Below are 23138 nucleotides of genomic sequence, written 5' to 3'. Positions count from 1 at the left end.
GTTTTAAAATTTCTTCTCATGTCTAATCATTTTTGATTGATTGTTGTACATCATGAGTTTTCTGAAGTTTTGTGTTTGATTTTATTTTCTATCAGTGTTTATATATTAATGGAATTTGACTTAGAAGGCAATTAAGTTACTTGTGGAACAATTTAATATATACTAGATTAATTTTAAAGTTTTGTTAGGGTAAGTTTAGGGTAGCCTTTATTTCTGTGCTAGTTTGACACTAAAGATACTTTTCAGGTTTCTATGAAATGTGCTAGATGTTAAACAGCAACTTTCTCCCTCTGGCTGATTGGAACTTGAAAGTCTTCCAGCCTTGTGTAGAATCTAGGAATTGTTCAAGTTGCAGCTGTTTGAGAATTCTTTGCCTAGTATTGTGGATTTTCACATATGTCTCTTAGTATTTAATACAAAGCTCAAAGGGACTTGAAAGTAGATTTCTGATACTCTTTCTCTAGAATGGAATCTCTCAAAATGTTCAGCTCCTGAAATTCTACTTGCCTCAATGATCATGAATTCTAAACTCTCTCATTGTTCAACACAGCAATACTGCAAAGTTCTATTGTTACCCTCTTGACCCTCAAACTGTGATCTGCAAAATGCTTCTGGCCAGGATAATTGTAGAACTGACATTGTTAATTTCCCTCTTATCACAGATCATAGCTTTGCCAATACATGAAAACAGTTATTTCACATATTTTGTTCTGCTTTTTCAGTGTCAAGAGGATAAGTCCAGTTCCAGCTACAGAATCAAGGTTGGAATAAGAAGGTCCAGTCCCTCCTAGCCAATTTTTAATTCCTTGGTATTTTTTTCCCAAAAATACTTTATGTAATTAGCGATTTAAAAATTCACTAAAAGATTTATTAACAACAATAATAGCGAAAGCATCAGACTGGTGCTTAACCCTCCCCTCTCTCCCATCAAGCCTTCCAAAATCAGTTACTTTTCTCTCTTGCATCATCTGTTTCTTAAAACAGATTAGCCCTCAGTTGCTTGGACTTTCCTTTCAGTGTTGACACTGATTTGTTACTTTTGGTTAAGAGAATTTCTTTTGTGCATCAATGAACTGATCTTACTCTCTATACATTAATGCTACTATATTCAAGGACAAAATATCAAGCTAATTAATCACTTTAGCATGTACCAAGCCTTCTACATCAAAGAGTTCAGAAATGCTTTCAGCTGAGCAATGGCATAGCATAATGGTTAAAGATCCAGCTCTAGATTTGGAAAGACAGCTCCATCTCTGGCATTTGCAAACATTTTAGCATTCTGCAAGTTGCAAAACCCTTTTATTTTCTTTTGTATAATGGCTATAATAGGCTATAGTAATGCCTACTTCATAGTAATTTTACTGAGAAGTAAATGAGATAATATCAGTAAAGAGCTTAGCCTAGTGGATGCTGTATTTAGTACATGGTGCACACTTACATTTAATCAGTATGGTAGAGAAGTGGAAGGAGGGGGTGGAGAAAAAAGGAGTAAGAGGAAGAAGGGAAAAAAGAGCAAGGAAAAGGAGAGGAAGGGAGGGAAATATAAAGTGCCAACAACTATTAAGAAGTATTAATGAATCCTTAGGTGGGATCTTGCAAACTTAATTTTTAATAGGAGACTTTCCCTTTGCCATTGCAATGGACATTTATTCAGCTCATTGCTATTGAGCTATATAACTTTACTTCTCTACCAGAGGAAAAATTTCATCTGTCAATTACATTAGTTAAATACCTTGAAAGGTGGTAGAAGTAATTCACTAGGGGTAATATCTACCACACGAATCTGACATCTTTGTGTGGGTAGAGTTAATAATAGCCTCATTAAAAATTTAGTCACATGTAAATATATACTGTGGCCTCTGGGACTCCAACCAAAATTAAACCCCAGGAAAATGACAGTACAAAAAATAAAAGACAAGAATGCTTTCAGTAGCTCCTTTAAAAATAATCTTCAGAGAGTAAAAATCAGACAGTTTTCCCAGTCAGACTGATTATTTGGGTAGATAAATGTCATTAACTTCAGATGCATTAGAGATTTTCTTCCTCAATCTTAAGGCCCATCTTCTTTCCTTAAAAGTGCTGTTAAAGCCATAAAAAATGACACAAGGTCACCTGCTCCAACAGCCCAGATATTCTGTGGCCCTGGTAGGTGTACCCCACAACCGAGCTCAAAGGTAGATTAAGGCCAGGGATAATTATGCAGCTACATTGTTTCTGAAGCTCCCAGAAAACTTCCAAATAATTCTTCAAACTTCTCCTGACAAAGAGTCAGACACAGAACCTCTCCCGTTCCCAGAGTTCTCAGGGACTCACTTTGGCCTCTGAGTACATACATACTTGGTAACAGAATCAAGGTGTTAGATAGGTGAACAACTATGTAATAACTATGAGCATAGCAACAGCTAGCAACTCAAAGAGTTTTAGCTCTTAACATACAATCGATATTGAACACATGAATGTTGAACTGATCTAAATAATCTTCGAAAGAATATAACAACTAGGGTTATTCCACTAGCCCCACAACATATCCTAGTCAAACACCATGCTACAATTTGATGTTCTAGAACAGCGGTTCTTTTTACAATAGTTGGAATAAAATTTTCTTGGGAAAACAATCTGCTCTAAATAAAAATTTAAAGCCATGTATAGATGATATTATAGTTTAACTATTTCTCTATATTTCCTGCTGAGTAAATTGGACTGCAGCATTACACCTTTCAGATTTAGAATTACTTGTACAAAATCAGCATGCTAGCTTTGGGGTCATTTTCATCACCAACTAATTTACTTTGTTTTTCACATCACACAGATATATGTGTGTAAGTATATATGAATATATGTGTATATGTATATATGTTTATTTGTAGGTTTATATATTTATGTAAATATATATAAATATATAAACATATATCTATGTATCTGCATATATGTATCTATCTATCTAAGTACAGCAAAAAGGAGGCCAGTTTTGTTTGGAACAGGTATGTTTTTGACCACAAGTGTCTGACTTCTATATCATATTCAGAATAAAGCAATACCCACTCTAGATAGTATGTCTTAACACTGCATCTATTCTAATTCCAGAACAGACAACTTCTCATGCAGAATGTATATATTTTCTTTCATTAAATCTCTGCTGTCAACATATGCCTCACTGAAATCACCAACATCAAGAGATACTTAGGAAGAATTACATTTAGAACATGTGCTTTGGGCACAAAACAGAGTTGCTGAATGGAGAGGGAGCCAGAATTTGTTTATTGATTGTTCTGTGCATGGAAATTTACATTTATTCTTATAATAACACTGAAAGGGAGTTCATTTTATGAGTTAAGAGAGGAAGTCTCAAATACATTAAATAAATTGTCTAAGGATACTCAGCTTGTGTATTACACAGCAGAGATTCCTACCAGTTCTATATTTAACATTCTTCCATACTCCATTGCCCCAAGATAAAAACAGAAAGGAGGAGGATATGCAAGGGTATCTTTATTGTATACATCAAAACTAAATATGCACTGGACATTATTAAACAAGCAGGGAAGGAAGATTTTATTCAAGGCTATTGCAATAAGGAAAAAAGGCTAGAACTGAGTATGAACTCAACTCCACTGAAACAAAATAAACAGAACAACAACAATAAAAACAGTGGAATTTTAAGAGCTGAGGTGAAGAGGAGATCACAGGCCATCTGTATTTGTTAGCTGGCTTTACCCAAAGGAAAAGTAAACTTTCTTACATCTCCATGACAGGAGTAGTTTTACTATTTAGGTCAAGGCACCCCCAGCGGAAGTTAGGCTCTTACCCTCCCATAGAAACTTAGATAGGGGCACCATCTTCCTTGAAGATGACATTTGAAGGCTGGCTCCCAGGTGCTTGAGAAAGACATTGGATTGTAAAACTTGCAAAATGCTTTTTTAAAAGATTTACATCTCAAAGGGGTATAAAAACGGTTTATAATTTCAAGTTTTCAAAAGGAAATGCTCAAAGAAAAAAAAATAGAAGCCTAGAGGCAAGGAAAATTCTGCCCATAATACGGTCAAGCTGAGGCTAACTCTAAGGTAGACTTGGTCAGTATGAATATATTTGTGCCTAGCTTCTTGCCTCCTCTCCTTTGCCTGTTTCACCTTTATCTCTCTCCTCAGTTTCTCTCTTTGTGTACCCCTCTTTCATCTCACCATTGATAAAGGATATCATAAAAGATAACTATGACTCTAATGCAAATACGAACACTTCTAATAGCTCACTCTTTTTGCCTATTAATATTGGCAATAGTGCCCATGAAAGTCTTCTCTCTAGGCATTTCTCCCTGCCTTCTATCTCCTAAAACTGTTCCTTTCAGTGGTGCATCAAGTCCTCCAAGGCATGGGTTGTCTAAAGAATTTGTTGTTGCTCTATTTGTTACCTTTCAGTTATCTTTACATTTGCTATTGGTACTTTTTATTGTCTTTTACTCCAGTGTTCACAGAGTTAGATTTTAAATCATGTGTGATGTGTGCTTGGATTTATTTTTAGGTTTGCATCTTGCTTTTTTAACTGGAGAGTCATGGTAAAAATAAAACAGCAGCTTGGTGAAATGAGGGTCTTAAGAGTATCCTACAGACATTCTTTTTCAGCAGGTGAGTTTCTCTCATTTCCCTCATCTGTTTCTGTCTCTGTCTCTCTCTCCTTTATCATTTGAAACTCTGGTACAGCTTGTCTGAGTTCTTTATCAGGTCACGGTGAACTCACAGAGATCTTACAAGAGAGAAATCAAAGTTGAAGCTGACTAACCTGAGCAGGCTGCAGTATTGAAACTCCACACTGTTTCCATTAATCAAATAATTCCCCTGGGTAAATGCTATCCTCCTGAAAATCTAATCGTAGTAGATGGATATGTGAAAAATCAGCATACTATAAGGAATATGAGCAGTGAAATTAACTTTAGATATAACAAAATTAGAAGGAAGAATCAACATGTCAATAGCGGAGAAACCTAGATTGCTGTCTATCGAGGGATAGTGTTATCCATCTGAGTACATTAAGCAGGAGTGTATATACTGGAACACTCATGAAGAGGATGGAATCAGGGAAGCTGGCTTACAACCTAGAGATGCAGTTTGATAAATGCTATGCTGCCAGGATAAAGGGAGAAGGAAAAATGGGCATGAATGAAGGGAAGAGTCCTTCTTCAATTTCTTTTCTTTTCTTTTCTATAATATTCACTTGTAAAACAAGAATGTCAGAAAATATAAATGAAAGCACATGCTTTGTATTGTTAAAAACAAAAATTGAACTGAGTGAAATATAAATACCTAATTGGCTTTATTGATCTATTTATTAATTGAGCAGCATCCCACCTAGAAAGCAGAGAGGAGCTTGAAAGGGTTACGAAAGGAAAAGCTTTAACGTGAGAACAAGGAAGTCAGAAACAAAATAAAAATATTATTTTGGCTCAGGTAACCTACCTGTAAGTGACAGGCGGGGTCCATGTGGCAGATGACCCCATCTTCCTTTGGGGTATGAAGAGGGCCCATATTACAGATGACCTCATTGGTTGACTGGTTAAAACTACATTTGTTGTGAGTATTTTGACGGGGGTTGCATTGGATCTGTGGATTGCTTTGGGTAGTGTGTCCATTTTGATAGTGTTGATTCTTCCAATCCAAGAGCACAAGAAAATTTTACATTTCTTTGTGTCATTTTGATTTTCAGAGTATAGGTGACTTCCTTGGTTAAGTTTATTTCTAGGTATTTTGATGTTTTTATGTAGTGGAAATGTTTATGCTGGTTATAAAATTCTGGTTTTTGAAGTGGAAAAAAAAAGGGAACGAAGGGCCACAAATGGCAAAATAACCTTCTTCCTTATGGGTGAGTTGTATTCCATTACACATATATATATGCTGTATCTTCATTATCTGTTCACGTATTGATGTCCACTTAAGAGGCTTCCATATCTTGGCAATTATAAATAATGTTGCTATAAGTAGTAGGGTGTATGTATCTTTTTGAATTAATCCTTATTTTGTGGTTGGCTTTATTCCTTTGGTAACTATGTAAGTTTAAAAAGCTAAAGCTCTAAACATTCTTAGAAACAATGAATAGTACATACATGTAAATTAAAAAATAGATGTGCAGTAAAAAAAGAAAGAAAGAAATGAGCTATCAAGCCATGAAATACATGGATGAAAATTAAAAAACATACTACTAAATGAAAGAAGCCAGCCTGAAAAGTCTACAAACCATACAATTCTAACCAAATGGGATTCTGGAAAAGGCACAGCTACAGAAAAAATAAAAAGATTGTGGTTTCCAGGGGTTTGGGGAGAGGGAAGGAGGGAGGAATGAATAGATGGAGCACAGGGGATTTCTAGGGCAATGAAATTATTCTGTATGATACTATAGTGGTGGCTACATGTCATTCTGTATTTGTCAAAACCCATAGAATGTACAACATCAAGAGTGAACCCTGATGTAAACTATGGACTTTGGTTGATAATAATGTGTCCGTGTTGGTTCATCGATTGTACCAAATATGCCACACTGATGAGGGATGTTGAGGGTAGGGGAGTATATATCTGTGGGTGGGGAGGGCTTTGTGTGTACTCTCTGTATTTTCTGCTCAATTCTGCTGTGAACCTGAAACTGCTCTAAAAAAATAAAGACTATTAATTAACAACAACCAAAAATTCATTTATGGGGCAGGTTGAAACTTCAGTTAGGTTAGATATTAAGTCTCAGTTTGGTAGCATGGCCAAGCATAGTTGACTCTATTTTGGGCCTATTATTATCTTTTTAACAGTGTAGTACTTTAAAATTTTCTGTAAACAGGAAAGAGGTAGAATTGGTCTTTCTGGGATTCCTGCCTTCCAGTAATATTTCAATATATTTTTGTGAGAAATCAGTGAATGGTTCTGTTGGTGGTGAACTCAGTGAAGGAGGGGTTACAGCCTCAGTGCAAACACTTACTCATAACATTGATTCCTGTGCACACATGGCAGCCAGGGTTCCATGATCAGCACTACACTTAATATTCTTCTGATGGAATGAAGGCAGGTGAGACATTTCATTCACACAAGATGTGCCAGCAACGCCAGGGGAAAGACTGGTGAGGACCAGCCTACAGGGTTTGCAGGAATGAGACCTTTTGCTTATCAATATCCCAGTGACCTACGTTTTTACTACTACTAACATGCAAAGAAATTTGCTCTTCTCCTTTTCCTTATAATGCATTTCCAGAAAGCAAGTTGAGGAAATATTGCCTATATAGGTCATAATGAATACTTCCAGTTTCCAAGAAAACCAGCCAACAATACTGCTGAATGCTTTATTATAAAGATATATGAAAAAGGAGACAAATTGTGCCTGAGAATACAAATTGCCCAGAGTGCTAAAAATGCTAATTGAGCATTTACTTAATAAAGGCATAAAAGATATGCAGGCTGTTTTCCATTAGACATATTTTTGTTTTGCATTCTGTAATAGGACAATTTGAGTAAATGTCATCAACTTTAATTTAATAACAGATAATCCAGTTCACCTATATTTTGATGTCATAAAATATTAATGCTTAAATTGAAACTCTGTCCAGTCTTACAGTCAAAAACAGTCAGTAGGTGTGTCAGGGTAAAAGGGAACATCTGGCAACTTAAGGAAGTAGGGATCTGCTTATTCTTCTATTGTGAAAGGTAATTCATTTTTCATTTGCTCACAGTTAATCAGGATTTAAGGGAATTCTTAGAGTGAATTAATAAAATATATGAAGTCAAAACAGAAGTGAGCAAAGAAAAAGATCTAAATGGCTACTAATGACTTAATTAGGATAGACCATAACACTGTTGTTAACAAATTATTAGTTTTGATGGATAGAAGTGTGCCTAATGGATTTGGCCATTATTTTTCTCTGCTCCATACATGAGATAGTTATTGATCTCTGCCTATGATACATACTTATGATGCCTTTGTCACCAACTTTGAATAACTTAAGAGGTTAGTGGATCTTTTGACTTATTCTTTCGATGCTGTTGTCATGTGACTATCCTCCAGAAGTGCTATTTGTGAGCCTGTGGTTTTAGCTGACTTCGATACTTGGGTTCCTAGAGGGTGAAAGCAGTTGCTCAGAGTCAACTGCCCTTTACCTCTTAACTTCATTTTAAATATGCCTGCCTATTGCTCCATCTTCTCACCTATATCCTGCTCTGTTTCTACTTTATCATGCAGACATCAGGATACATGCAAAGTATTCCACTCTTTTTGTTCACACTGCAGCTCTTTGTTCCTAGATGGACTAAGACTTCTAAGCGTAGTGCCTTACACTACTAGGAATTACAAAGCTCCAATTTTCTACTATAATCACTACAAGGAAATTCAGAGAAGAATTTGTATGACACTACCTACAAGAATGCAGAACTTTCAGTCCTTTCTAGAGCAGTGTTTTTATTTAAGGAAAAAGAGAAAAAAGATAGATGAAGGAGAAACGGAGGAAAGAAGGAACGAAAAAAGAAAGGGAGGGAGGGAGGAAGGAAAGAAGAGGTTTATGTTTTTCTATTATTTGTGCTTCCTGGGTATGGCATAGTTCATAAGCAATATGCCCTCTCTATTTCCACTCCCAGCTCACCAACCAACCAAGAAGGTTAAAAAGGGTAGATATAACCACTGTGAATTGTTTACTCTGAAGGAAGTCCTCATTTTAAGGTTGAAATTAGAAAACAGATCATCTTAATGGTTGAGTATAGGTGTCATTGCTGCTTTTCAAGCTTTCTGGGAAAGCTACAAGATGACTGATGTCCCAGCTGTGACTGAGAGGCAAGAAATCTGCCTCTTCACTCTTCACCCACTATTTATAATGATTGTGACTTTATTTGATCATCTTCCTTGACTTTATGAGGTGTTGGTTTTCCATGAGGACATGCTTGATTCCCCTTGAGATCTCTGTGTTCTGACATTATTTGATGGCCTCGCTCCAACGTAGCCCAAAAAAGATTCAAGGTGGGAGAGTGGCACAGATAGTGACATATACTAAGATAGCTGATTTTATTTTTTGTGGGAATTTAATGCTAATCAATGAACTGTATCTGATTGCTGAACAAACTTTATGATAAAGCTTCTCATCCATACTCTGTGTTGCTCGTTGGTAGCCATAAGGAGTCATTATAAGCAATAAAGGTACCTGCCCCTTGGGGCAATAAAATATTTACCTATGTTGACATAAAACAAATAGAGTCCTGATACTTTTTCAGCAAAAAATGAGCTTATTTGAGAAGCAAAGAATTGCAGTTCAGGGTCTATAAACATGGGGAGCCACATGCAAGTGCCCACACAGCAAGAGACAGTGAATGCTTTTACAGAGAGGAAAAAGAAGTCAAGAGGGCTACAGTAAACAAAAAGTCCATGGCTTTTCATTGGCTGAGTCCTTGCCAAGAAAGAAGTGATGTCTTTTTTCCTTCCTGTTGGCCTGTACTATTGTCACAGGGTGTGAGAGCTCCCTCTTCTGCTCTCCCAGCTCTCTTTAATTAAGATTCCTGTTTGTTTGTTTGTTTGTTTATTTTTCATTTCTCCATATTTGATCAAGATCTTTCTCTGAAAGGACTAGTGATCAAGAGCCAGGTTTTCCAATTTCAGGAACTTTTCGTCCCTCAAAGCTAGGAAGGTCCTTTCCCTAGTGTAATGTCTCACTTTGAAGGAAACATGTATAGACTAAAAACCTATTGAAGTCCCATTTGAGTAATAAGAAGGGATAGGAGGGAAAACTCTCAGGCACTTTATATCTAAAGTTCATATGTTATGAAGATCACAGACATTAGAGATCATCTGAAACTTTGTCATTATCAATGATTTGGTGACACATTTCCAACAGACCTGATCCAGATATGTTGGGAAAGTTGTCTCATTTGGTGTCCTATACTTCAATTCAAGGAAGCTTATACTTTCATGTCACCAGATAATGTGCTGGTTGAGTCAAGATTCAGCACCTTCTTTAGGTATGTCAAATGAATCCAATAATCTATTCCTTGGATTTTGGTGGCACAAGGATTGGCTAGCAGTACCTTATACGCACCTTTCTGGTGAGGTTATAGAGAGTTCTTCTGGATATATCAACAGATGAAATCCCAACAGATAAAATCTCCAGGTTGAAAAATATAATGCTTAAGGTCTTTGCCTCCTGAGAACGCACTGTGAAAAGATTGCTCTACCAAAACACAGTTATTTTTAATACAAGCAATTGGGCTTTGTGATCTTGGAGTATCTCTCCTTTTATCAGTTGCAGTTCAGAAGAGACAGGAATCAAGGGCATTGGGCATCTTGTGACTACCTCAGACGGTGACAGCTTTCCAAAAGTTGTGGATCTGAGATTTAGAAGGACCAATGGCGATACTTTTGGCCATGATATTTAGAGAGTTTCTACCAATTTTACCAGTTGAGTTCATGAATAATACTTTCAGTGCAGTCTACTAAACCAGAGGATTGAGGGTGGTAAGTGCAGTGAAAGTATTATAAAACCAGCCCAAAAGCATCCTCTTATCAAAGAACTTGATCAGTAAAATGGATTTCTCAATCATGGAATTCAAGAGGAGTTCTCCAGGTAGAGACAATTTCTTTTCCAAAAAGACTTAAGCCACAGAGGAAGCAGTAGCCTGTCTGTAAGGGAAGTCTTCAGTCCAGTGTGAAGATACACAAACCAAAAACATTTTTATTTCCCATTTTTATTTCCATTAGACGAAAGGAGTTATATTAAATACACTTCCCAGATCTCAAGTAAATAAGGCAGTTAAAAATGTCCTTAAGGAATAGAAACAGGCTTCCCTGAGTTGCACCTTGGACAAATGAGGGAGGCTTTTTTTTTTTTTTTGTAGCCTTGTTGATGTTTCCTCAACATTGATTCATGAGTGCTATTATTTTGTCAGTAGGTTTAATATATATGCAGTGGCCAGAAATGAGAATCTTGGAGTCTCTAGTATGACTGCATTGTTACTTGGTCTGAACCACAATTTTCTCTCTTTATTAAACCAATTGTTGAATTTCCAATCTTGTCTTTCCTGTTCTGAAGCCAGTTATTGGGTTTCTGTAGCCAGTTTTTCTATGTTGTCATTTGGGGAAATATACTTTTGGACCATGATAGAAATTTGGCTGCTGTTGGTCCCAATAAGGGCAGCATTCCTTGTGGAAATGTCCACAAGGTGATTTCCCTTAGATTCCATGGGGTCAAGTTTAGAAAATGCCCCAGAATCTTAATGATAGCAAAAGTGGCAGGTAAAAGTATTTTATCCAATAATTCTTAAAGATAAGGGCCATTTTTAATTTTATTTCCACTGGAAGTAAGGAAGTCATATTACTTTCATAACATTCCAAAATCATGAGCTACTCTGAAAGCATATCCGCTATCACTATAAATACTGGCAGTTTGTTCTTGATTAAAACACAAGCCTGTGTAAGAATGTATAATTCAGCCTGTTGGATTGAAGTAGCCATATGTAAAGATGCTGCCTCAACAACATCAAAAGGAGTTGCAGCAGCATACACAGCACAATATTTGCCAGTGTTATCTTTTAAATAAGAATTATCAGTGAAACACGAGAAGTCAACATTACCCAGAGGAATTTCTTATTAGATCATCATGAGAAGTTAGGCATCAGTGTTAAGCAGTCATGAAGGACTGTAGTTCATGGAAGGAAGTACAAAGGAAAATGAGACTTTGAGGCTTCTAATCTATTTTGGAGTTTAGGCCTTGAAGAGCTTCTTTACTTGTAGGATATTGATTACTTCTAGAAAGAGGCCTTGAGGGATCTATTTGAATCTTCTTGGGAGGTGCACTGTGATTTTTGCCAACATCAGTTGGAGATTTTGCCCATAAGAAGGGTGGTAGCTGATTCAATAGAAATAAATGATCAGTGTTTCTAGAATTAGCTCTAGTACTATCAGAGAAGAAACAAAAGATATAGATGGGTCATTTTATTCACCTGGTTGGTTGCTTTTATGAGTCCCATCAAATTCTAGAATTATTTTCCCCTTTAGGGAAAAAGAAATTCTGGCTTGATACTTCTCTAAGAAGACTTGATCCAATAAATAGTTAGGGGCAGAGGAACTAAGAAGAAAAAAGTGTGTATCTCTTAAAGGGACTAAGCAAAAGGGAATAGGTTCAGAGACAGGAACTTCTTGAGATTCATTAAAGATCCCAACTTTTTGAACTATAGTATTCTGAGGCAGGAGCTGCTTTATAGTAGTAGGGTTGAGCATTGAAAGTGTAGTTCTGGCAACTGTTAGTACTGGAAGAGATTTATCCCCAATTCGGAGAAATAAACTTCAAGCCAGTCAAGCCTGCAGTTTCTTGAAGCTTCACCGCTGAGAATAAGGAGGACATTGGAAGAGGCTTTTTAAAAGGCTGAAAGTACCTGAAGCACTTACACTTACAACAATCTCTTTTTCACTGCCCTGGCTCTTTGCAATAATAGCAGAAAGCAGGAGGTTTTTGTTTTTGTTTCAGAGCCTTCATTTGCTGTCATCGAAGATTAAGAATTCTGGCCATCTTCCTTTTAGGTGACTCACCTAGAATGCAAGAGAGTTGATTTTCCAGATTAAATCTGAGTGGACATAGTTTCCCATTCCATCCTGGTCCTTTTTACTGGAAGGGAAAGGTCCCAGTTCAGCCCATTAATAAACATTGAGTTAAAAGCTACCAGGGTGGAATCATCTGAGGGAAAATCAGAATTTTATTTAATTATAATCAGAAGTAGATTGTAATAGTCATGAACAGGTTCATCACATTTTTGTGTGCAAGCCTGAATTTTACTCCAATCAACAGGCTTTGGGAAAGACCTAGTAATTGCTCAGTGAAGTCTCCTTGCACTTATCTGAGCCTGATCATATAATAAGTTAGCAGGCATCTCCCTGTTGTAATTCTGAAGAACTTTCAGGATTTTCCTAATTACCAGTTTTTATCTAGTGCTGAGCCTAGCCTTCACTAGCAAGCATATGGAGTGGCTGATGTAAATCAAAGAAACCAGATTGATAAGTTGAATGACTATATTAAATTTCTCAGCAAATTTGTGAGGATCTTCAATTACTATGGGAAAATCTTTGACTATGGCTGGCAGTTCAGCTTTAGTCCAGGGAATATAAGAAATGGAGGGTTTAGCCTCTGGATCCTAAGACGACTTAATTTTAAAGGGACAGATTCTGATAAGTTCAGAGTAAAAGGGTATGGGGAAAGTCTCAGAGAAAAAGGGAAGTTCCATGGAAGAATTAGTATGGAGGAACTGAGGGTATATAGGAGGTGTAGGCAGTATACATGGAAAGGAGGAATATGGCACCAGAGTTCGAGTCTGACCATGAGGATCTGAGGGAGAAAAACAAGCTGATACCAGAGACAGACAGAGTCTGACACAGAGAAGCCAAGGAAGAGCCTGAGGCTTCCAGAGCCATTGTTTCTATCTTTGCTTATTTGCCTCAGTTAATCTTAAAATCTTATTTTGCAGACAGGCGATTTTAGACTACTGATAACACAGAGAAGCCTCAAAATGCCCATAAAAATTGGCATTCCATTTAGTTCTAGAAATTTTTGAGCTACTGTAATCTAATTCAGTTTCAAAAAAATTAAATTTGGGGATTTCAAAAATTCTCCATAGTAGACATTGAAATTATAAATTGCTTTTGATCAGGTTGGTCCATTTAGTTAATAAAAGTGTACTTGAGGAAAGACCACAGCCTTGAAATGTAAAATAGGCTAGAGTCCCTCTGAGGGGGAAGGAAACTCACAAAATATTTAGATAACTGGAATCCATTTCTCAGAGGTTGTTTTTCTAGAGTAAAAGGACAATTTTTAAATAGCTTAAATGGTTAACAGCTCAAACAGCTCAATTCAAACAACTTGTGATACAAACAGTCTAAAGGCCTAACACTAGCCAGTTCTAAGGAAAAAGCTTGGTTACAGAGGGGCCAAACCCAAGATTTCTCAGCCAGTTTCCAAAGGAATGGGCTGATGGCTGAATTGGCACAGTTTCAGTGAAGCAGCCCTTGTTCCTAAAAGAATGGGGCTGAAAGCATCTCAGCCAGCTTTGTCTGAAACAGTCTGATTTCAAAATCAGACAAAAGTACCAAATGAGTGCTTGCATACAGAATAAGGCCTTAACCAGAAAGAAAAAAACCTTAAAAAAAGATCCCAAATAAATCCTGGAGCACTTCAGATGCAAAGGGGTGTGAGCTCAAATCCAGGAGAAACATATACCTTTGAACTCCAAAGTCAGTGAGAAAAGCAGTGAGCCCAATGGGCTCAACTGTGGGTACCACACCTGTTTGGTCACCAGCCCTGGAGCCTCTGGAGGTCTTCTCTGGTCCCTGTACAAGCCACCAAAATGTTGATCTGAAACAAGTAGACTGTCAGGTATTTCTCCAGCAAAGATGGGTTTATTCAGCGGAAAATTACTATTTGGGGTCTGCAACCATGGCAAATCATGTGGAAGTCCCCATACAGCAAGAGAAAGAGAATGCTTTTATAAAGAAGAAAAGGAAGTTGGGAGGGTTATAGTTAAGAGTTTATGGCTTTTCTTTGGCTGAGTTCTTGCAGGGAAGAAGGGGTCTTTCTTCTTCCTGTTGGGCTCTGCTATCATTGCAAGATATAAGAGATTCCCCTTCTGGTCTCCTGATTTTACTTAATTAAATTTTCTGCTTAATTTTTTATTACCCAAAATCATCACTCTCTTCTATGAAACACCATTAATCTGAAATACAAGATTCTAAAGAAAGTGAGATTCCAATTAGAAGAGATCTCCTGGTGTGAACAGGGCACTTATTAAAAATTGTTCTATAGGCTTCGAAACCTGATAGTTCAGAGCAAGGTCTGTAAAAAAAAAAGGTATAATTCCTTAATTTGTCTGCAATTTCTTCCCCTCTCCTCTCTCCTCTGTGTCCTTCATATTCTGACTCTCCTGTGATCTTTCCCAGCTTCATATACCCAGCATCCCCTACCCTATGCTTTGTCTCTGTTGTGAAGTATATACCACTGCTATTAGGAGAAATTATAACTGCTTTGGGTCTTAAAAGAGCATCTCTACTTAGTGTTTCTAACAATCTTCTGTTTCTCTTCAGCAGAATCAACATGCTTTGCCAAACTCTTCTTCTTCAGTCTTCTCCTTCAATATTCATCATCCCAGTAAAAGGTATCACTATCTAATTTGCCATCTAAGCATAGATTCCACCCCCCATTTTCTCCTTTCTCAAGTCTCTCATCTAGTTGTCACCAATAGTTGGCTTTGCCTTCAGTGTTATTTCCCAAGCTGTCAATGCCTTGTCAGCTACAGAAGTTCCCAATATATTTTTTCCAACTCAGTTGTTGCAAGATTCACAAAGCTGTTGCCTCTACTCTTGTCCCTTATCATCCATATCCCCACTGTCACTAGTACAATTTTACTAATACGCAAATAGGATGTTGTTTCTTCCTTGCCTAAAATCCCATGGTGTTTCCCTACATCTCAGAATATAAAGCTCAAACCTCTTGGTTAGAATTACATATCAGGCTCTTTATGATCTGTCAGCTTTCTCCTAAATATATGCTTGTCTTTCCCCCCAATACCCTTTGGTTCTGTGTACATTTAAAGTGTCATGCTTCCAAATGACTCTGCACTACTGTTCACACTGTTTCTTCTTAAACTGCTTCACTTACCCTTCTTCCCCTAGAAAATCAATCACGAGACCTTAGAGTAAGACTCAAATATCACCTCTTTCTCTTCCCAACTTAAGAACTAACTAGTAACTTTTCCACTGCATTTTAATTTTTACTCTTTAGTCTTAAACTATTTTCTAATCCAATATTTTTTGATGTTTCCACAGAACTGTGAACTTGGAATGGCAGGCACTATATGGAATTGATGAAATCAATTCAAAAATAAAAAAGGATAATATCACTTCTAGCCAAAAAGAGTCAGGGCCAGCCAGATTCACCGTACTGCACAAAATAACTAAAAATCTAGAAAATTAAATACATGAAACAACAGTTTTCAAGACATTGGACATCTGGGGTCAGTGATCCCTGAAAGTAAGAAAACAGACAAGGGTTACTATGATTAACAGCTTACTGCCTGGAAATAATGCCTCAGTCATGGCACACTGAGGGACCCCCAAGGAGAGGCTGGTGGTCTCCTTGAATTGAGGAGACAAAGCTAGGAATCAGGGGAGGCCATGGCAACTAGACTTCATAGAGCAGAGTACAGAGACAAGAGGCCTACACAGAGGAAAATGATCCATTAGATTTATTTTATCTTTTTAATGAATTGTTATAAAATGGCCCTCACTATCCTTGATAATATTCTTTGTTCTGAAATTTAGTTTTATAATATTTATATAGTCTATTCAGATTCAGCTTTTAAAAACTTGGTATTAGGGTGCTATATTATTTTCCATCCTTCTGCTTTTAACCCATTCCTGTCTTTATACTTCAAGTATTTTTTTCCAGCATTACTGAGATATATTTGATATATAACATTGTGTAAGTTGAGCAGAGAACAGTTTGTCAAGTTCGCATTTTTTTCTTTTCTTTTCTTTTCTTTTCTTTTTCACATTATTAGCCATTATTAGCTTTTGGGAATTGCTATCGCTTTTAGATCCTGGAACATGCAGGATGATTTTCTGACATGTTTCCTGCTGCAGTTAGGGGCTCTCTGGAGGAAATTTTGTCCCAAACTCTTGATGAAGTTACAGTGATTGGCATAAAGGGTAATGTGCTGAATAGCACCTAATAATTACCAAGCACTTACAGTATGCAAGAGCTGATGTTTAGCATTCCACATTTCATATCACCTTGGATTCTCATTACAACCTTTGAAGTTGTAAAAACGTAAATATATATATATATATATACATATGCATTTACATACATGTATATGTACACATGGATGCATATAAACCAATTATATAAAAATACATTTCTAAAATGCTAGGACTTCCAACAGCTGTTTTGCTGTGTATTTCCCAAACATGCCCCTTAAATTTACCCTCATCAAAAGAATTTATCATTCTGGCAGCCTTACATCAGAGACATATAATACAAATTCATTAAATTCACAGTGACCCCACTAAGTCAAAAGCAAAAACACACAGGTGTCTTCAGGACTCGTACCTTATATAAAACATAGATAGATTACTTGCATCATGGTAACTACATTTCTCAAAATGGGAGAGTATATGTGTGGAAAGAGAGAGAGGGGAAGACTAATAATAAATAAATTGTACTTTGTAGACACTAACTATAGATTATACTTTGTAGATACTAACTATTATATCTAAAGTAAACAACAAGCTCCTACTGTATAGCACAGGGAGCTATATTCAATACCTTATAATGGCCTATAATGAGAAATAATATGAAACAGAATATATATATATATATATATGTATAAGTGAATCACTGTGCTGTTCACCAGAAATTAACACAACATTGTAAATCAAATATACTTCAATTTAAAAAATTAAAAATAGATTATGGACTATGCTATACAAAATGAGAGAGCCCATGAACTGATTATTCAAGGTAGCCCCTAAAATATGGACACATAGGCAGATACCCATCATGTCAGCAATTACATTTTAAATGTTAAAGGTTAATAATTATATTACCTATATTTCCAGACTAAATAGGTAACTGACATGCTGTTGGCAATATCAGCTTGCTCCCTCAGTGAATTCCTATTATTTCTGCTTATGAAGGTAGTAGAAAAAGAATAATTATTACACACAAAAGAATAATTATTACAAGAATGTTTCCTTCATTGCATTTTTCTAGAAATGCTTGACAACCCTATATGTGCAACAACCACTTAACAAAATGCCATCATGAGATCCAGTTTATGAATTTAAAAAACTTCAACTAAGCCCCTGGCCACTCTGATTCATAAAATATGCAGTAAGATGTTTTGAGAAAGATTGAAAAATGGGAAAAAATATGTGCTCCCAGTTGGCAGAATATTGCTGGCATTGTAAATAATAATGAAATCTGATAACGCAATCTAGTTTGCATGTCAAAGAATAGACACTTAATTTGTTACTTCTTTAAGTTTTCTATTTCTTATGGAATAAGTTCAAGGGTGTTAAAAGTAAAGTAAATGCCTAGTGATTGTGGAGCAGCAAGTAACTGAGTTTACTTTTACAATCAGACTGAAAAGATATTTATGTAACAAGTGACATCTTTTGCTTTACCAATATAGTTTTGTTTTACTTTCAGAAGACATAAAATAAAATCAAATATTATCCAACTTACACTAATATGATCTATGTCCTTATGGCTGGAGAAAGGAAAAATATGACGAGCCATAGCATCTGGTGGCACCAAAAAGTAAACTGGTGCTTGGAGAAAAGAAAGAATAGATGTGTGTCAGAACAGCAAAGGCGCATCAATGTAAATGAAGTAAATAAAAGCAGTATTGGGCTTATAGCACATGAGGAAGTCTCGTACAGAATAAACTGAACTTTAATGCTTTATCTTCAAAAGAAGTTAGGGGAAAAAAGTAAGCTGAAGAGGCTGTACAAACTGAGTTTTTCAAGAAAATATATTTTTGACACAGTCTACAGTAAGTGTTCATTATTGGACAAATGGGTTGTACTGTATTTTATATTTATTAAATCTCATCACAATAATTTTTTCCATATTTTCACACATTGTCTGTAGTTCTGGTGATGGAAAACATGTAAGCCTGGTGTATTTTATATAACTCAATTATCTTGGTAGCTTAATGACAAATGTCATGGATAGACATTTGACTCCATACCCAAAATATAAATTTCTCAAAGCAGAGTTTATGTTACATACTTTTTAATGTAAATCAGGGTTTCTTAACTTTGGCATTATTGACATTTTGGGACTGATAATTCTTGGTTGCGGGAGGCTGTCCTACGCATTATAGTATGTTTAGCATCATCCTTGGTTTCTAACCAGTAAATGCTAGTATCATCTCTCCTCCACAGCTGTTACAACCAAAAATGTCTCCAGACATTGCCAGATATCCCCTGAGGGTCAACATTGTCCCTGGGATAAGAAACACTAATGTACACAAAATTTTAGCATAGTTTTGTAGTCAGTAGTTCAAACAGAAAGTGGAGATATATTTCGGTGAGCATTCTTTCACCTAGAGCAACAGTACAGCTTGAAGGTAGAAACTGTGTCTATGTTCTGATGGGATTCAGGATATGACACCTTGCCATATTGAAAATTTTAAGCTGAAGGAGTGAGAAAATGACAGGAGGAGGTCTCTCTGATCTTTCTCTCTACCATTCTCCCCTGAAGCAGGTCATAAGACCATCATGTGACAGGTGTCCTCCCTGTACCAGGAGGAAAGAAACATCCTTATCTCCATGACTGAGGGACACTAAGAAGAAAACACAGAACAGACCTTGCTAAGTTCCTCCCACTTTACTATACTTAGCTCATACTTTTTGTCCTATCGTATTTCTCCACAACTAGCCACTCTTCATCAAACTGAGCATAAAAACACTGTTTTAACCATTTCTTCAGGTCTTCGTTTCTTTATGAAGGCTCCCAAGTCATATAAAACTTATATTACATAAATGTATCTGCTTTTCTCCTATTATCCTGTCTTATTTAGTTTAATTTTCAGACCTAGCCAGGGACCTTAAGAAGTTTGAGGAAAACTTTTTACTCCCCTCCATTTCTTATCTGTTGTATAACCAGGGTTCAAGATCCCCGCATATTCAAGATCAGAAATTGACTTATGGATTAATGAATAAACAAGTTAACATCAGAGAAAAATTTTACCTGACAGTTGGGACTTGCTAGTTGTCTTCAAATTCCTCATGGAGATGCTCAATGGAAAAACAAAATTGTATGTACTGTGTTGAATGTTAAGGGTATTATCCCAGAGCAGTGCATGTGATTTAAGTCAGGAGAGTATAGCTCCAAATAAGGATTCAATTTTATCTCTCAATATATTTTTGCTTTTCTAGGGTAGGAATCACAAACATATCCCTTGATCACTGTTGTTTCCCTTGCTAGCTGAGTGACTGCTAAATAGTAGACTTTTTTTTTAAATTACATAACTCATAAGTGAAAAGTTTAGAACTTTTCAAATATGAAAGCAGTGAGTATCCCATCATTGGAGTTATTTTGGCACTCCCCAACTGATTACACAATGTGGATCTTATAACAAGAATGCAAGCATCAGGTAGGTATTGAACTACATGATAACTAAGTCTATTTGCCTATCCTGAACATGGTATTGTAGAATTCCATTAAATTTATGCACCTAATCTGCCTACTCTTTACACAATTGTTAGGAAAATCTGTCCCACCATCTGTAAAGCATTCTTCAAAAAACAAAGCTCCTTGTCCATGTGAGATGAGAGAGCTGGGCTTCTTATCCTGGACTATGAGATGATACTTTTTGCTAATGGTGTAGACACAAAAAAGCCCATTACTTTCTTATCCTTCCAGATCATCTCACCCTGTTACATAAAACTCAGAATTTTCAGGTTTTCCAGAACTGTGGTAGGAGGCCTCCATACTACAGGCTAACTGAATAAAATTTCCTTCCTAAATGGTAGCTGATAATCGGGTTTCTGTCAGAAAAAAATATGGTATGGAAGCCAAGCTATAGTCAATAAAACTTACATTGTTAAATGTTCCTGAAGTGTTGCCCGAAAGTGCCATACAAATGTTATATATTGTGATATGTTTACCTTCCCTTCCTCATGGATGCATTAACAGAATAAACAGAGAGCAGTAACAGCAGGGTCTTTAAGGGCCTCCTAGCTCCTGGACTACCTTTTTCTGGGGATAAAAATCACACTAGTTGAAATTCCTTTTCTGGCAGAAATATTCTTTATTGGAAGACATCTCCAGAGCAGCATTGTCTGTGGCCACAGAAGAGCCATCTTACTTTTAAAAATAGCACCTGCTGAAGTTTTCTTAATCTGCCTGGAAATGATTGTGTGCCATTTGGGCATTTGCCGGTTTATTTCATCTCTCATGCACATATTGCTCAACAGAAACATAATTTACTCTTCTCATTTTTTCTTAATTTAAAAATATTATCAGCATTTTAAAGCAAATAGAAATAATTAGTAATTTAATAATGGTTTTGGAATGCTGAAAAATCTACAAAGGAGACTGTAATAGATTATAAAAATGGTCACAATACTTTGCAATACCTTGATTAAAAGGTGGGGTTTGAATCCCCAACCCATTCTCCTGTGCTGTGGTATTTTGACTTGTCTGTGGCAAAAGTGACCTTGTGCAGGTTCATGGCTAGCCAAGGCTTCATGATGCCTTGTAGCTCCAGCTGTGGCTGCTTTTGGATCCCTGCACCCCTGTGTGAAGAAATTGAGACTCACAGGCTCCCACCATTGCTAAAGCTGACAGCCTGCCAAATGCCAGACTTGGGAGTGAGTATATCCTACTTCACCCAACTGCTAGCCAATCTGTTAGCTACAGCCCACTGACTACAGACTTACAGTAAGTCCAGCTGAGATCAACCAGAGCATTCCCAACTGACTCCTGTTATTGTGAGCTAAAAAAAGGTGGTTGTTTTAAGCTACCAAATTTTAGTATAGTTTGTTTCATAGCAAAAATAACTGCTACAGAAATTGTTTCATAGCAATAAGGTAATATGGTAACAGATTTAGATCGTGTGCCTATTTTTTAACCCCTCTTCTAGAATGCTAATTTAATCAAAGCAGCAAGCTCATCTTTCTTGCTTATGGCTGTATCACCAGAACAGTTCAGCAGGAAGAGTTAATGAATTCAATTTAGTGGCAAACACTTTCAGCATGACACTGTCTTAATTTTACAAAATTCTGTCCTCCCTTATACTCTAAGATAACTGTTATCAAGGGGCAACCTCTGTCCAAGTCAAACCAGATCTCACTCATGGGTGTAGTTTGAGTTTTCCTCTCATCCTGACATTCAACATCACACAAAGAATGGTAGCAGTCTCTCTCTCTCTCTTTCTCTCTCTCTCTTTCTCTCCCCACCCCTTCTCTTTGTCTATAAAGTAGAATTTAACATACAGTATGCCTTGCCCCAATAGCTCAACACATAATTAGCCACAGGCAACTGGTTACAACTGGTTTTAGAGTTGGGTTGCTGTCAACCATAATATCTGAAGACACTTATCTTTGGAGAAAAGAGCTTTCCCTAAGATGAAACTATGATAGTGATATAAGGCACAGCTCTCAGTTGTGTTTTAAAATAACTATGTTTATGAGCAAGAATAATATCATGCCCACTTCAAGGGATAAACTGCTCTTGAGTGGATTGTGGTTTGGGAGAAGAGAAGAGCTAGGGATTATAGTTCCTTGATTAGGTGTGGAGGATAGCAAAATATTGTCCTGACATATTCACAGAAGCAAACAGCAATCTTATAAGTTCTATAAACACAGACAAATCTGACAAGTCTTAAGCTAACATCAGATGGCTAATGTCAGTGTATACTCAGGGAAAACAAACAAACCAAGCAAAACAAAAACAATCTACACTCTAAATCAGTAGGGGAAAGAATCAAGTGTTATAACTTAAATCTTAATAAAAACTGAACTTCATACTTGATTGTTATTCATTGCAGGCCACACCATTAATTCATACTATAAATATGTTTATGTAAAAGAAATGAATACATATTTACATAAAAAAGAAAATAACATGTTTATGTTTTATTTAGTCAATAAATAAATTAACATGGGGAAATATTTTGATGGGATTGATCAGTTAGATTCTATCAGTTTCCTACAAAAATATTAGAATTTCAAAATGTTACTGATATTTTCTAATATTCTGATTAGTAAGGGTGACCGTTATGCCCTACCCCTCTAAATGTAAATTCTTAGATCAGTAGCCACTAAGAAGAAGGATTTTAAAATAAAAACTTAATTTGACTACTGTAGCAAAAGCATATATAGACAGGTTTAGAAAGAGATAATTTTTTAGCCTGTTCATCTAGCACTAATTTAATGACTAATGCCATTTAGTAATGGCAAGGATGGCAGGAGTAAGGTAGAGCAGCTAAGGGAGAAGAATAAAGAAGCTTAATTTAATTCCTCCCTCCCTTTTCTCTGTGTTGTTCAATACTAGAAACACTAGCTGGTATTTAAGTATAGATTTAAATATATATGTATATATTAATGTATATTAATAAAAATAAAATTTCAGTTCTCCAGTTGTACTA

The 23138-nt window shown here is 36.4% G+C and overlaps 1 long non-coding RNA gene across 2 annotated transcripts in view; it reads left to right on the top strand.

Moving 5' to 3' along the window:
* Positions 1-16177, top strand: part of LOC140699422 (uncharacterized) — a 123543-nt gene extending 107366 nt beyond the window's left edge. Inside the window, exons 3-5 of one of the 2 annotated variants that reach the window (XR_012077583.1) lie at positions 4516-4619; positions 15064-15131; positions 15802-16177. This is a non-coding gene — a long non-coding RNA (uncharacterized lncRNA). The remainder of the gene's footprint in view (positions 1-4515; positions 4620-15063; positions 15132-15801) is intronic. The other variant, XR_012077584.1, reaches the window with a different exon arrangement.
* Positions 16178-23138: the final 6961 nt, after the last annotated feature.

The sequence above is a fragment of the Vicugna pacos genome, chromosome 11 (genome assembly GCF_048564905.1).
Source record: "Vicugna pacos chromosome 11, VicPac4, whole genome shotgun sequence".
Classification (NCBI taxonomy): Eukaryota; Metazoa; Chordata; class Mammalia; order Artiodactyla; family Camelidae; genus Vicugna; species Vicugna pacos.
This window is presented reverse-complemented; position numbering and strand designations above follow the sequence as displayed.